Raw genomic sequence first — 15837 nt, forward strand, 5'->3', positions numbered from 1 at the left:
ACTGAGTGAGGAAACTTATCTGTTGTTCAATGAACAATGTAGTAAAAACAAATAAGGTGAGAACAAGATCAATGCAATTAGCTGGCTCATTTTTTAAAAAAAGTGATCATAGATATGCTTAAATTATGTAACTGATATACTTTATCTATTAGTCCAGATACTGCCGACAATATGAAAAGTCTTTCCAACTCATACTGGTAATTTTTTTTTAGTATCTTCCCATTGAGTCCCAAGGTTGAAATTTATACTGAAGTTCTACATCATACAGGTCTATTAAGTGTGTAATTTTCAGATTTTTAAATGGTCCCCCAACAAAGATACTGCTGGCCAGAGAATGAACAAATTCGATTTTTTTTTTTTTTTAGATAGTGAACTTTTTTAAGTGTAAGCTTCTCACAATTGACACTCCATTAAAAGTAACTACACTATGTAGTATAGCACCAAAAATATTAAGACCAACAAATTACTCCTTCTTTGGAGAAATACTGTTCAAAAATTTAGTTTTTTTTTTAATTTGCAACCAATAAATCTGACCCGTTAAAAATATATTAAGAAATACATTTAGTTAGATGACCATGGTTTTAATTTATAATCCAGTGTATGTTGAATTACATGCTTATTTGAAAGGTCTGGGGCAACTGCTTACTGTATAATTTAAAAAAAAAAAAACATGATGCTTCTAAATGCAAAAGAATGGTTGCAGCCCGAAACAAAATGAATGCTCTTTCTACATGATAACAAATTTAAAAAAAATTTAGAGTCCACCAAACATGAGGGAATTCACCAACTGAATATCAGTTTCTTCTGAGATGGTCAAGCTACCAACGCTGGACCACTTGATATGGACTGACCCAAGAATTAATATCTTTAAGTATAGTGAAAGATTTTTTCCCAATACTACCATTAACTGGAGTATATATTATCAGAGAGAAAGGTATAAAGAGTAAATCAATTAAAAGGGAAACAAGAGCAACTATCAAAATTGGACCATTTACATTTCCATGAATTTTATTAGTGGACTTAATATAAATATTCAGGTGTTATATGGAGCAGATTGATTGAAGAAGTACAAAGCGATTTTAGATTTCCATGCATCATCAATGAAGTGCAATGTGGACAATCACCATGACAGAATACAGTTTACATCACCACCTTAGCAAGTACTAAATATGTGAGGCTAAATCACATCCGTTTAGTAAATAATACAAAAGTAGTGGAGAAAGAAAATGTTAATCAGCTACAATAAACGTCACTTACATTCATAAAAATTGTATACGAGTCTGATTTATTAACTAATATGTAAAAGAAAGCATTGTACCATGTTTTATGTACCCATGAGAAAATGTTTCCAACAAACTAGGGGTCATAGGCAATCATACATGTAATTTTAAATGTAAGAATAAAGGACTATTTTTCTGCAAATCCTAACCAGTATTGATACATTTAAAACCTGAAGTACAAGAAGATATTAATAAGATGACAGATAATGATATAGAATGTAGCATAAGTGCCTTCAACAATCCTTTACTGAGAGTACGAAAGGTTACAGATAGGGTTCACCTCATGCTACATGCATGTACTTTCCATAGACATATAGAGACTGAGGGAGATATATCAGTGTATATCAATGAAATATTAATACATTTTGAGGAAGCGAAGTACTTTAGTTTGATGGATTTGGCAATTGGCAGATGAGATTAAATGACAATTCAAAACCATACTCAGCATTTTTATATGATGGAATAAACTTTCAGTTTAAAGTATTACCATTTGGGCTAAATATATTTGTTTCAGTATTTATACAAGCCTAAGGTCAAGCACTTAGCAGTCAGTTACTGGAAGAACTTTCAATCTACGTCGATCTTTCAGCTGGTCGGTGATGATATAATCGAGGCACATGCCCTGCAATTTTTTTAAAATGATTTTACAGAAACTATTTGCTAAAAAAATAATTTTTGCTTTACTTGCAGCTTTATATGTCAGGTTCATTATGAGGTGCCCAACATTTCATTACTGGTCATAATTGTTGTGATATTTATGTGGAAGTAAGACACAGCACGAAATTCGAAAAAGTTTGCAATGAAAAATTGGTGTCGCTATGACTTTGTGATCGGTGCATGTTACATAATATGTTGCTGTGCATTGAAATTTAGCTAACATATTGAATTTTTCTTTAAACTTGGTAGAGGTCTGTAATTGTCACCAATCTCGAGAAAATTTATCTGACGTAGCATACTCATTTGTGGTCACACAGTGCCAGCAATAAAGCTAAGGTGATATATCCACAACATTCCTCATATTTCATAAATGGTTTGAGATATCAAAATGAGAGTTTGACAAACGACAGCACACAAACAGGAGAGTATTTTGCCATACGGTTATTATGTAATTCTTCATTATCTACCATATTGTTCCACTAACTACAGACATTTCCAGTGAAGGAATGTTATTTTTAAGAGCCATCAACAGCTGGTGAAGCAAGAAATGGTATGGGCTTTAGAACAACATAAATGAACTCATTACATGTTTTTTTCATACTGTGGATGTGTTTTTTCATAAACTGCTCACCTTAGTTTTCACCTGTTCCTCTCCTGATAAATTAAATGAACCACTGTGTAAGGATTCTCTCACAACTGCGTCTGCACAACACGTTAGTGAGGTTAGACTGTGTAAACTCTGATGAGTTTTGGCAAAAGAAGCACATTTTAACATGGCAACAAGAGAAATGTGTAGGTTTTCCTCAAAATTCCCCATTCATGACACTTCTCTGAAAGTTACAAATGGTTAACAAACAAGGAGAAAATTAATCGTTGTATTTTCGGTGGAATTCTTTTTGGATACTAACCACAGAAGAGGTGACAAATCTTTTTGAATAGGCACCACGCAAATGTGGGCATGAGGGGCCTCTCTTAATATTTACAAAATATGTGAGTGTAGGCTTCAGTTTAGAATAGCACTTGCCCTCCAGCACTCAGTATTTACCCTACAGTGCCTGCCCAGAGCCCCACCACCACTGATCTCCCAACACTTGCCCCATTGTCTGCGCATCTACCAGCTATGGTACTCTGCCTGCACCAGCCCAAACACAGTTCTTGGGTCACAAGTGGCAGAATTTCAATAGTCCTATCTTCAGTCCTGGGTTTTCACCTTTGAATGCCTGATACAGTTAATGCAGGTTTCCCAACACTAGTCATTTTTGTGTATGAACCCTGAAACCCTGCTCATTAACAGAAACAAAATCCTTTTTCCCAGGCAAATAGTGGCTAATTATGTCTGTTGTAGAATAAGACACCATTCACAATTGTTCACTTAAGACACATGTAGGTCTTGGCTTGGGATTCTCTAAGATACCACATTTGTTTTGCTTTTCTCACTAAATAGTTAGAGGATCCAAATTCATTTTCAATCCTTTGAAAGCTCCAACTTTTCAGAAGATGTGTCGGCATCTGCATCTTCTCACTGTCTGCGGTGCTGGTACTGAATTTCTATTTCAATTGCTTTACCATATCAGATTCAACATTTGTTTCATAATCTGCATTTTTTCCACACTAGGTATGTATTTACTTTGCAATAACTCAGAACTTGCTCAATGTTTTTCCGCACATATGTTTTCTTTTCCAGTCTGTTCTTTTTCACTGGGGATTTGCCAAGAGATAACAAACTATCATTTAATGCATCTAAAGCAACTTTTGGGGCTGCAGATGTGTGATTCATCTGAGGAGCAATACATGTTCGTGGTTTCCACATGTTTCAATGTAGCTGGGTCGGCCACCCACCTTTGTCCCTGAGTTAATTTTTTTCTACATTTACCACATATTTTGTAATCTGTCATTATGACACCAATCATCCGCATTTGCACTTTACATAGATTTTTCTTACATCTGCTGTGTCCATCTTCCCTGAATGGGTTACAGCAATACATGATCATCTCAAACTTCATCTCCAGGTGGATTTGTATAATTTCAACACACAAGACCTATTGCAGCAACTATCTGTGTACACGTTGCAGGCACGCTACCATCCAATACTTGTTAGGTTGTTAATGGCCCGCCTACATCGTTACCTTCCAGTGCATTGTTAGACCACCACCTTTTTAACAATAAACATGTTTTTCAGTGCTTTGTGTCATATTGTCAGACTCTGAACACAATTTATTTGCATGAACAACACATTCCTGTATGTATTAATTTATACCTCATAAACCCATTATCACCCCAACTTGACTTTTTACTGTTGTACAGTGTAACATGAAGAAGAAAATATATTGTTTCATCAGTTTCATAGGTGGCATGTTTTTCAATATTAAAGGTCAAAGGTCAAGGTCACTGACGTTAATTGTGTACATTCTTCAACTATGGCAATCTCACATATCACTGAAAAGCTTGTTTCAAGACCTTTCCAAAATAACCTGGTTCACTCTTGTGTCTTTATTAGAATGGAAATTTCAGCTGTTTTTGTCACAGTACTTGTTGAATTATCAGCACATTTTTAGAGCTTCAAGTGGCCATTACTCCTGTCTTACTTGTGCTAAAATTCTGTAATTTGTTATTTTTCATTCTCTTGTCATAAGCAATAAACACACCAAATTTCATGAATATTGAAATAGGTCAGGTTGAAAATTGTACTTTTCTGTGTTTATCCGACATGGAATGACTCGTTATTATCTTTTTTCCTTTTAATCCTTTCCTTTTCACCTTTTGTATGAAGCAGAAAACTATCACCATAATCATGATACTAAGGCCTTATAATAGGAGAGCAGGTTATACAGGGTGTTACGAAAAGGTACGGCCAAACTTTCAGGAAACATTCCTCACACACAAATAAAGAAAAGTTGTTATGTGGACATGTGTCCGGAATCGCTTAATTTCCATGTTAGAGCTCATTTTAGTTTCGTCAGTATGTACTGTACTTCCTCAATTCACCGCCATGATTTCATACGGGATATTCTACCTGTGCTGCTAGAACATGTGCCTTTACAAGTATGACACAACATGTAGTTCATGCACGATGGAGCTCCTGCACATTTCAGTCGAAGTGTTCGTACGCTTCTCAACAACAGATTCGGTGACCGATGCATTGGTAGAGGCGGAGCAATTCCATGACCTCCACGCTCTCCTGACCTCAACCCTCTTGACTTACATTTACGGGGGCATTTGAAAGCTCTTGCCTACGCTACCCCGGTACCAAATGTAGAGACTCTTCGTGCTCGTATTGTGGATGGCTGTGATAGAATACGCCATTCTCCAGGGCTGCATCAGCGCATCAGGGATTCCATGCGACGGAGGGTTGATGCATGTATCCTTGCTAATGGAGAACATTTTGAACATTTCCTGTAACAAAGTGTTTGAAGTCACGCTGGTACGTTCTTGTGCTGTGTGTTTCCATTCCATGATTAATGTGATTTGAAGAGAAGTAATAAAATGAGCTCTAACATGGAAATTAAGTGTTTCCAGACATAACATATTTTCTTCCTTTGTGTGTGAGGAATATTTCCTGAAAGTTTGGCTGTACCTTTTTGTAACACCCTGTATAATAACCATTTTGATTTTTCCAGCATAATTATTCATAGTTTTCTTATCAGGTTGCCTACTAGACTGAAAAACCATCATGACAATGTATCTAATTGACTGCCATTTCATATGAGATGCTATTTCTCAATAATGACATGCCTCGCTACTTCATTTTCATCACTGGCACCACAGCACGCACACAATGCATTAGGGGCAACATTGATGTGCCTGGTACATATGTCACTCCATATTTTGATCTACTCAATATTGCTATCTCCAAAAACAGTATCAATCAATAGCTCACAGAGTAAATTTTATACATGAGATATTTCATCTACCTTTCTTCAATTACTCTAGAAGTAACATGGGGTCAAATTTCTGACACTACTCTGTTTGTTTTAGTGTAACTCAAACCATGTACACAAAATATGAATCATTCTGTATACAAAAGTGAACATTTCAGAAGTAATTTTCTGTTAATCACTAATGTAACAAAACAAATCTGTAAGCATGTAAGACTCTGAAACCCTTAAAATGAGATTATAAAAGAAAGAAGTTATTTTGAAATAACAAATGAATGGAGAGGTGAAACAATTATTAATAGGGTAAAAGGAACTACTACTATCAATAAGTAAGATATTATGTAACAGACTACTGCACACAATGAAGTAGAGGAGTATATATGTAAAATAAGTTACAAATGTAAGACAGGACACAAGATAAGATAAAAAATACAACATTATAACAAGGTTTATGGTACATTAATAAATAATCTAGAGAAAATTTATAACTGGTAGAAAATAAAATTTTTCTCGCTTGCATTGAAATTTCAACACAAAACTTTCCAAGAAGAGACTTAACTCTGTCAAAATTTTAGGTCTTGTACTAATTTTATATTAACCACAACAGAGCAGAAAGTAAAAAAGAAGTCCATAAACGGAAAAAAAGTCGTTAAGATTTGAGCGTGATGCTATGTCATCACTAAAAGCATGCACAGTATAAGTGCTATCTTACGTCAATTTCGCCTCAACTTTCCAAAGTATCTAAAGAATCAAGAGTTATACTCTTATACAGAATGGGTAATAGTGAATATATAAAATTGTACTTAGGAAACTCGGGCAATAGCCTCAGACCACAGGGCACATACAGCTACTTCTGCATTTGATCACTTGGGCCTTAGAAACACAAATGTCTCTACAACTTCTTAAACAGTGACAATAAACTGCAGAAATCTGGGATCACGATCTAGGTTAGTGGAGTTGCAAGAGGGGTTAATTAAGACCAAATAATATGTAGAAAGGTTATCAGAAGTGTTGAAAAAATCCAGACCAAATGGAATTAAAATCATGCCGTATGTTGTATTACAGATGAAAAGAGTGGAAGTAAATACAAGTGTAGCCTTTATAGCAAATAAGAAAATTAAAAATGCTACATGTATTAAAGGAAACTCAAATATTATATTAAAACTGGTTTTAAAAATAAAAAAGAGATATACTGTGGCAATCGCTTGAACCTATGGACCAACACTCAGATGCTGTTGAGGTATAACAGCTCTACAAATATTTACAGTTATTTCAAGCAGAATGACCTCCTCCAAACCAACAAGCACGAATTCTGAAAACCTCCATCACACAACACCCCCCTACACTTTTTTTGTATTTATTTATTTGTTTTACTCCACATACCATCCTCAAAGACAAAGATTGAGGGAATAAGGTAGATGGAATATTTCCTGATTTATAAAAACAATTCGACTTAATACTGCACCAATGTTTATTATCAAAAGTATGGTGATATGGGTATCAGACAACATATGTGACTGGGTTGATGTTTTCTATGTAAACAGGGTACAGCATGTTTTATCTTAAATCGAGACTCTTCAACAGAAGTACTTTCTGGTGCACACAACACAACAGCAACACCAGAAATCCTGGAGCAGGTACATAAATACCTCATCCAAATGTTCTCCTATAGATCTTGCATGTCATTCTGACAGACAAAGACAAATTGAACCTGGAAAGAAGTATGGAAAAAGATGATGTCCATACCACCGTTAAATCCAGCACAGCTGGAAAATCGCCAGGATACATGGGATTTCCATTTAATTCTACCATATGTACTGGGATATCGTCAGGGACATCTTCACCAGTCATAAATGATGTGATTGGTGGTCAGAAAATACCAGAAGATTTCAAAAAGTAACACACTATCTTAATGCTGAAGAAAGCAGCATTGTGAAAAATAGAGGATTACAGACATATCACACTGACTACAATATAGCAGCACAATGCATGGCAGACAAATTAACAGTGCTGATGAAGAAAATGATACACCCTCACGAGACGTGCCATGCCCAGAAGGGCCACCTATGAGGCTTTAGCCGAATATAGAGAAGTCATGGGAATTACAGCAGTAAACAAATTCGACGCTGCAATTGTGCCGATGGACTTTGATAAGGCCTTCACTCTGGAGTGAACCACGGCTATCTTTACAAGATTCTAGAAAAACTATGCCTGGATACTCTTTCATCTCAATAATAATGAATATACTTAAGAGCACCACCTCCAGGCCATAAATAAATGGCCGTAACACAAAACTGATGGATGTTCAGAGGTCGGTGAGACAAGGCTGCCCACTCTGAGTGGCATTATTTGCAATGGCCCTGGATCCCCTGCAGTGGAAAACCAACACCATCACCAGAATCAAGTTGCCCGGCACTACAGTGAAATGTAAAGCTTACACTGACAACATAGGATCCTTCATAAAGACAAGACAGACTTTCCAAGAATACAAGAGCCCTCCAAAATGTTGAAAAAGTGGCAAGGGCCAAAATAAATCCACATAAAACTCTACTCGTATTTATCAGAAACCACAAACTTAACAAAGGGAGCACATGGTACTTGAGACACAAATGCCAGTGAAAATGGCAGCCAAAAACTGGCAATCAGCTCTACACAAAATAAGAGAAATTGCAAGATCAAACGGAAACAGACTGATGAACTTATTCCAGAACACAAGTCTCATCAGCGAACACCTACTCTCAAAAGTGTGGTTTCTGGCTGTCAAACTTCCTACTGCTACCTACTGGCACTTCCAAGGTCAGCGAAATTGTAATGTCCTTCTTCTATGCCGAGGCAGAATTCTTCACTACATGAAAGCAAGGCGACACAGAACTGTCTGATATTGCAGTCAATATTTGTTGATAATGTCCACTCTTGGCACTTATGTGAGTCTGTATTTGGGGTTACAAAATCAAGTCTCTTTAGCAAGCAAGCTTAGATTCAAATTATTACTATCAGCTAGTTGCATTGTTCAGTGGTTGCCACCAAAGTTGCTCATTAACAGATACTAGGTAGTCAATTCACATTTCAAAATGAATTGATATCGTTGATTGGCATAGCACATGTACAATGAATTAATTAATTCCTTCGAATGACACAGGCTTCAGTTAACGCAGCATGATGTTTTGTCTGTTGAAAATTATTTCCTTTAATATTAATGTGGAATACTACATCATCATCATCATCATCATCATCATCATCATCATCATCATCATCATCATCATCATCTTTATTGTTATTCTTATTGTCCAGGGATAAGCCATACTTGGTTCACTTCTTGTGATGCTCGGTTTGAAAACATAGGACACTACAGTTTTTCCTTAACTTGGTTTTTATTAACACAGTTTTTTTTTAATATGATTCACTACTATGAATGGACACATTTGTTTTTGGGCATGATGCAGTATGAAACTGACAAACTGAGCTATATACAAAATGACAATTTCAGGGCCTACCCTCCAAATAAATTTCTTGGCCAACCACTGTCTCATCTGTCCTTAGTCCTTTAACTGTTGTTGTTGAGTACTGTCTTCATGTTCTGCCGGTCACCAGGTACTTTTGACGAGTTTAAGCACAGCTTGTGGGTTTTCCTTGAGCGCTATTGATGAGTTAACTTAAGCCATCCTGCTGCCCCCTGACCACTAATGACAAGTATAAATGTGCAACTTCGCAGGCAGCTGTGTATTGTTCATGTATTTAAGTGCACAATAGAGCTTTGAATCTATTTTTTAGCAGTTTCTCACAGTTCTGGCTACTAAGTTGGTAGTAGTACTGTGTCTACTACGATATTATTTCACTGCATCCAATTTTACTTCATCTTACTGTTCATCAAGATTAGAATAAAAATGTTTGGGATTACGGAAGTGTCCGATCCCGCCCGTCTGCTTTGACCCAAGACGTCACAAATATGGCGGAAACAAAAACAAACACACACACTTTCCACAAGAAGCCTAATGACACTAACGGGACAAGTGTGGGAAATGGACGCCTTGCGTAGCTACAACGTGTAAGTGAAGACAGCCATGCATGAATACCCACCCACCTCCCCAGGGGTCGTAACCCCTGCAACCCATAGAAGATAAAGATGCTTCAGTAGCTTATTAGTGTTTTTTGTCTTTAAAAAAAAAAAATCTCACGGGATAGAACGAACTGATCAGAAAGATGAATATAATAAACTAAAACAGAAATTGGAGGAAACAGATAATTAAAATAAGTAATAAGTGTTTTTAAATTTAAAAAAAAAAATCTCACGAGATAGAACGAACAGATCAGAAAAGTAAATAAAGTAAGATAAAACAGAACTGGAGACAGCCACACTCAAACCAAACTCCGCGCCGTCATGACGTCACACACGACAACACCCTTATGTCACGGGTCAAAGCCGACGCATGGGATCGGACGCTGCTGTCAACCCCCAATCATCATAACATGCAAACAATAGATCCAAAAAAATGGCTACTTACCACAAAAAAGTTCCAGCGCTACATACTAGGTCAGCAAGCCCAATCCCCCCAACTCCGCCAAACAAACAAACAAAAACACATCCAAAACAAACCAGCCCCCCCTCTCCCTCAACCTTAACCCAATTAAACTTAGAAGACATATCCATACCAAACAAAAGAATCCCAAATTAAATTAAACGACTTACCACTCGACAAACAGCAAATGACACCACAATAAAATAAACACAACACAAACTTAATTCTTAACTCACTGAAACCAATTTCTGTTCTATAACAGTCATGACCGATAAATGCACACTTCAAGCAGTGATAACCAAATGAACCCAATACACCACATAATATGCGGACAATACACATGCCACTTGAGGAGACCTCCAACTGCAACAAGACGACAGCTACAAACACAACACACTCATAAACTAAACTCCGCACCGCCATGACGTCACACACCACAACATCCTTACGTCACGGATCAAAGCCGACGGGTGGGATTGGACGCCTCTGTTGATCCAAATGTTTTTATCTTTGGCCCTTCTATTGAATATGTTGTTGTTGTTCCATTCTATTGAGGAAGAAATTATGAAGATATGAAGCATGACAGTGGGGATGAATTATTCGATGTTGATACAAGTGGTAGCTCCTCCACAGATTCTGACCATGACAGTCTTGAAGTCATGTACCTCAACAAGTGTAACATGTAGTCTTGTGTCTACAAGATGTAATTGATAGTCTGTCCGAGGAAGAAAGAGTGGTGACAAATTTGACTAGAAAAAAAATCATTTTAGTCCACTTAATCATGCATTTGAAGACTTATCCTGAGGACACAGCAATCAGCCAGGGAATTATCCAAGCTCTCTGTCATTCTTCATGTTATACTGTACTGACTAATACACAAACAGGAGGTTTGGAGTCCCTTGATGTCTGTTTTACACGTGTGAAGTGCACAGGAGTGAAAGTACCGCATACACTGCATCAGACAGACAAAAATTATAAATGATCCTCTGTGTATGGTATTGAAATATTCATAAATCAATAAAAATATTTCATACACACTGATTTACATTTCTTTGAAGATTTTATTGCACAATTGGGCATAAAACAGATCATTTTCTTTCATTTCATGAACTGATGGTTTTAAAGTTTCCTTGAGGTGTACGAGTCTCAGCTTTATCTTTAATAACGATAGAAGCTGAAGAAATTAATTAAAATTTGTATCACAGTCATGACTTGAACCTTTTTTCAACTTTATTCAATTGACTGTATACATACAAATAGAGCACATTAATAAGAAATGACACATTATATTTAGTTTCAGATTTTCTTTTTAAAAATTTCTCCTTTATTACATTTTTGTTGACTATCTTTTCAGTGTTAGGAGTTCATTTTGGTTTTACATTTAGGATATTTTTCCATGTAATGCTTTCAGTCTTTTTATGAAGTTTTTGAGTTAGCTTTGTTGACTTCTTTCCTCATTGATGATTAATGGCAACAAATAAACAGTTTTCTGTTACTAGTGTAGGTCGGCTCAGTGACAGAGAGCTGTGACATCTCTCACCCGCCCCCCTCCCCGCACATCTAGTACAGCAAAGGCTGCCCCAGGCACCCCATCCCCACCGCACCTCAAGGTGGCACTCTGGAGCCAGTTGACTGTCGCCAACAAAGCTTCCAGCTGCATTTGGACTGTGGCTAACTCCTCCTGCATCCGCACACAACAGACACAGTCCCTATCCATCTGGCAAATATGTGATTTACTATAAGAAACTTAAGGAAACCTACTGCCACACAAGGTTAACAACTACACTCTAGGTGGCAGAAAGGACACTCAACAATGAAAAACAATAAAAATTTATGGTAGAAGCTAGATCTGGTGCTTATTTTGCTGCTAGGGGCTATCAAGTGGATACTACAGGAAAAAACAGTGACCTACAGTATACTGCTAGGGGCTATGGTTGGTTTGGGGAAGGAGACCAGACAGCGAGGTCATCGGTCTCATCGGGTTAGGGAAGGAAGTCGGCCGTGCCCTTTGAAAGGAACCATCCCGGCATTTACCTGGAGCGATTTAGGGAAATCACGGAAAATCTAAATCAGGATGGCCGGACGCGGGATTGAACCGTCGTCCTCCCGAATGCGAGTCCAGCGTCTAACCACTGCGCCACCTCGCTCGGTCTGCTAGGGGCTATCTAGTGAATGTTATTTATAAATGTTAAAACAGTAACCAGCGGTAAACTACACCTACTTGTTATCCCTCGCATTTACAATGTAAACAAACGCTTACATACACGCGAAAATGACCTAATAAAACTATAAAAACGGCTACATTCAATGTATTGAGTCGAAATGACACAAATAAACGTAAATACTGAGTATTGTACACTGACAGATTCAGGTACAAAACAAAACCTTTAGCTAACAATAAGAGTTCAGAATGAAAAGCACAAATACAAGCTCTACTTTATAGGAACCCATAGGCTCACAGTACACGAAAACTAAGGAAAATAAGCAGACGGCGAGCAGAGTATTAGCTTTCTGCTAATTAAACCGTATGTAAGAAGGGCTCAGAAGTTTTATTGTAACATTGATTTACTCAGACATTTTAGTGTAACACTAATTTACCACGTATTTTACGTCTACTTAACTGTTAACGCTCGCAGATTGCGCTAGTCAAACGTATGCAAGTGGCGTTAAGAGTTCACCGTCAGTATCACTTTTCCTAAGAAAACGTATAAAAACTGCTACCTTCAATGTAACGAGCCTAAATGACACTAATAAGCGTGAATACTGAGCATCCAACACTAACTTAAACTGATTAACCCTCGTATTTATAATGTAAACAAACGTTCACGTACACGCGAAAAACGACCTAATAAAATGTATATAAACTGCTATCTTCAATGTATCGAGTGTAAATGACACTAATAAACGTAAATAGTGAGTATTGTGCACTACTTAATTGATGATTCCGCGCATTTAACAATTTAAGAATGTAAACAAACGTCTGCGTACACGCGAAGCTGTCCTTCGCTTTTCCTATTCAGACGCAAATAAAAACTGAAACCTTCAATTTATCAAGTCTATTTCACACTAATGCACGCAAATACTATAGAAAATACAGAAAAAACTATTAATTACATATCTCGTAACACTCACTGAAAAAGACGTAAAATTCTGCTGTTGGTAACACGAGCGACAAGATTCACGCTGGTTTTGAATGCATCTGCTGACAGGCGTCTAAAGCTAGCGAAATGAGGGATGCTCAACTACCGGACTTACCGATAGATGGCTCTACCAGCTGATTACTGTCGTCTGTATTGACCGCCATATTCGAATTTGGCAAGAAGTTTCTCTCGGTCTGTACGGTGTATAAGGAATTAAGTATTATCGAAATGGTGATTTCTTGTTCCGCTTTCAATTGTACGAAGCGATGGAGTAAGGAAAGTGACTTACCATTTCACAGGTAATAGGACTACCGATACAATACGATAAAAAAAGACTTAGTGCGTTTGCTAATGCGATGTTTTTGAACAGGTTTCTCCTAAAGCACCCAGAGCTGCTAAAGAAGTGTATTACTTCCGTGAAGCGGAAAGGTTTTAATCCTACGTCTTGCAGTTCTCTTTGCGGAAACCATTTGCGACAAGATGATTACGCAGTGAGCCCTAGAACGTGGAAGAAACGTCTCAAACCCGAAGCAGTGCCATCAGTTTTTGACTTTCCGACTCATTTGATGCCACCAAATAAACAGCGACGATGACATGTTGTTAGGATTTTGAGTGACAACGAATGCTTCTCCATTTGAGGTAGCTAATTAATTTCCTTGCTATGTGTGTGCTTTTTACTTTTGTGAATTTATTTCGTACGAACACAAATGAGCTACATAGGTCTAAGCAATGTTGTAATACAGGTCCATATTTTTGTTTTTAGCGTTCTGTCATAGAATCTGTGCTCGATTTGCCAGCTGCAGAACCTACTGATTGCGTGGAGAATGTTGTCAATGAGAATTCTTCCGTGGAAAGCATGTCCCAATTATCCAATGCAGAAGCTGCGAATTGTGTCAAAAACGTTAGTATAAGGGTGTTTTCACACGCCCAAAGTTTTCTTATAATATTTTTTCATCAAGCCTTGAGATATTTCAATCATATATAACGAAATTATTTATTTGTTTCAGAGTGCAGTTGGTTCTTCAGCAATTGATTGTGGTATACAGTCGAAAGTAGAAATGGAAGACAAGGCGACCGAAACTTGCAATTTTTTCTCAGACATTGTGCACGAATTAAAACGTAAACTGAAGTGCGTCTGTGAAAACCTTCGAAGAAGAGAGAAGAAAGTATGTTCCATGGATGACATCATAAGTTCATTGAAGGAGAATGGGCATCTTCCTAAGAAGTTACATAATTTCCTCAATCATCAGAAAGGAACACAAGTGGAATTAGTGTGCAATTTAGTGAACAACTCTCTCTCGTCAAAGGGTAATAGATACACAACAAATGTGAAAATGTTTGTGATGACTGTGTACTTTTATTCACCAGCAGCATGTGATTACCTGCAAAAATTAATGCCTCTGCCCCATAAATCATTGATTTCCAAATGGGTGGCTAGTGTAGACTGTGAACCTGGCTTCTTAAAAGATTTTTTTAAGTACATTGATTTGAACCAAATTGTAAGGGACCAGTTCAGCGATTCATGTCTAATTGTAGACAGTATGGCAATTAGGAAGCAAGTAGTTTGGGACCGAGGAACTAAGCAATACACAGTTTTTTTTTAGACTTTGGTGGGGAAGTTTCTCAGTCAAAAGAAGTAATAGAGGCATCTAAGGCTCTGACTTTCATGCTTGGCTCTATTAAAGGCAAATTTAAATGCCCGATTGCATATTTCTTTATCAACGGTGTACAGGCAAATAATCAGGCCACACTGATAAAATCTGCTTTGAGAGGCTGCATAGTTCTGGCATTAGGGTTTGGTGTGTTACATGTGATGGCTGCAAGGTAAATATAAGCACTTGGCTGTACTTTAAATTTTTCCAAGGGTGATTTTAAAAGCCACTTTCCTCATCCTGTGGAAAAATACAATGTTTATTGTATCTTTGACATGTGTCATATGATTAAGTTAGGCATAAATGCTGTAGCAGAAGTATCTATCGAGTCTCCAACTGGCATTATTAGATGGCATTTCATTGAGCAATTGAAGAAGGTACAACAAGAAGAAGGTATGACATTTGCCAACAAACTATCATAGCAACATATAAGTTATGTAAATAGAAAAATGAATGTTTCATTATCTACACAGACTTTGAATTCTAGTGTGGCAGATAGTATAGAGTTTTTGAGGAGGGTTGGTGAACCAAATTTTAAAGGAAGTGAAGCAACAGTAGAATTTTTGTATTATATTGATAGGATTTTTGATATTCTGAACTCCAGAAATCCATTAGGTAAAGGGTATAAGAGCCCCCTGACACTTGACAACAAATCTTATTGGCTTGGTATTTTCAGACACTAAAAATTATATCAAAAGCTTAAAAATTATTGGTGT

At 37.1% G+C, this 15837-nt stretch overlaps 1 protein-coding gene and 1 long non-coding RNA gene across 3 annotated transcripts in view; one reads left to right on the top strand and one right to left on the bottom strand.

Annotated features, from left to right (window-relative positions):
• LOC126213421 (uncharacterized) overlaps positions 1-13505 on the bottom strand; it is a 71473-nt gene extending 57968 nt beyond the window's left edge. For both annotated transcript variants that reach the window (XM_049941162.1, XM_049941163.1), the window contains exon 1: positions 13462-13505. The gene's annotated coding sequence lies outside the window, so the exon portion shown is untranslated. The remainder of the gene's footprint in view (positions 1-13461) is intronic.
• Positions 13506-13540: 35 nt separating this feature from the next.
• Positions 13541-14603, top strand: LOC126213423 (uncharacterized). Its single transcript, XR_007541164.1, has 4 exons — positions 13541-13768; positions 13840-14108; positions 14233-14370; positions 14477-14603. It is a non-coding gene; the product is annotated as an uncharacterized LOC126213423 (long non-coding RNA).
• Positions 14604-15837: the final 1234 nt, after the last annotated feature.

The sequence above is a fragment of the Schistocerca nitens genome, chromosome 11 (genome assembly GCF_023898315.1).
Source record: "Schistocerca nitens isolate TAMUIC-IGC-003100 chromosome 11, iqSchNite1.1, whole genome shotgun sequence".
Lineage (NCBI taxonomy): Eukaryota > Metazoa > Arthropoda > Insecta > Orthoptera > Acrididae > Schistocerca > Schistocerca nitens.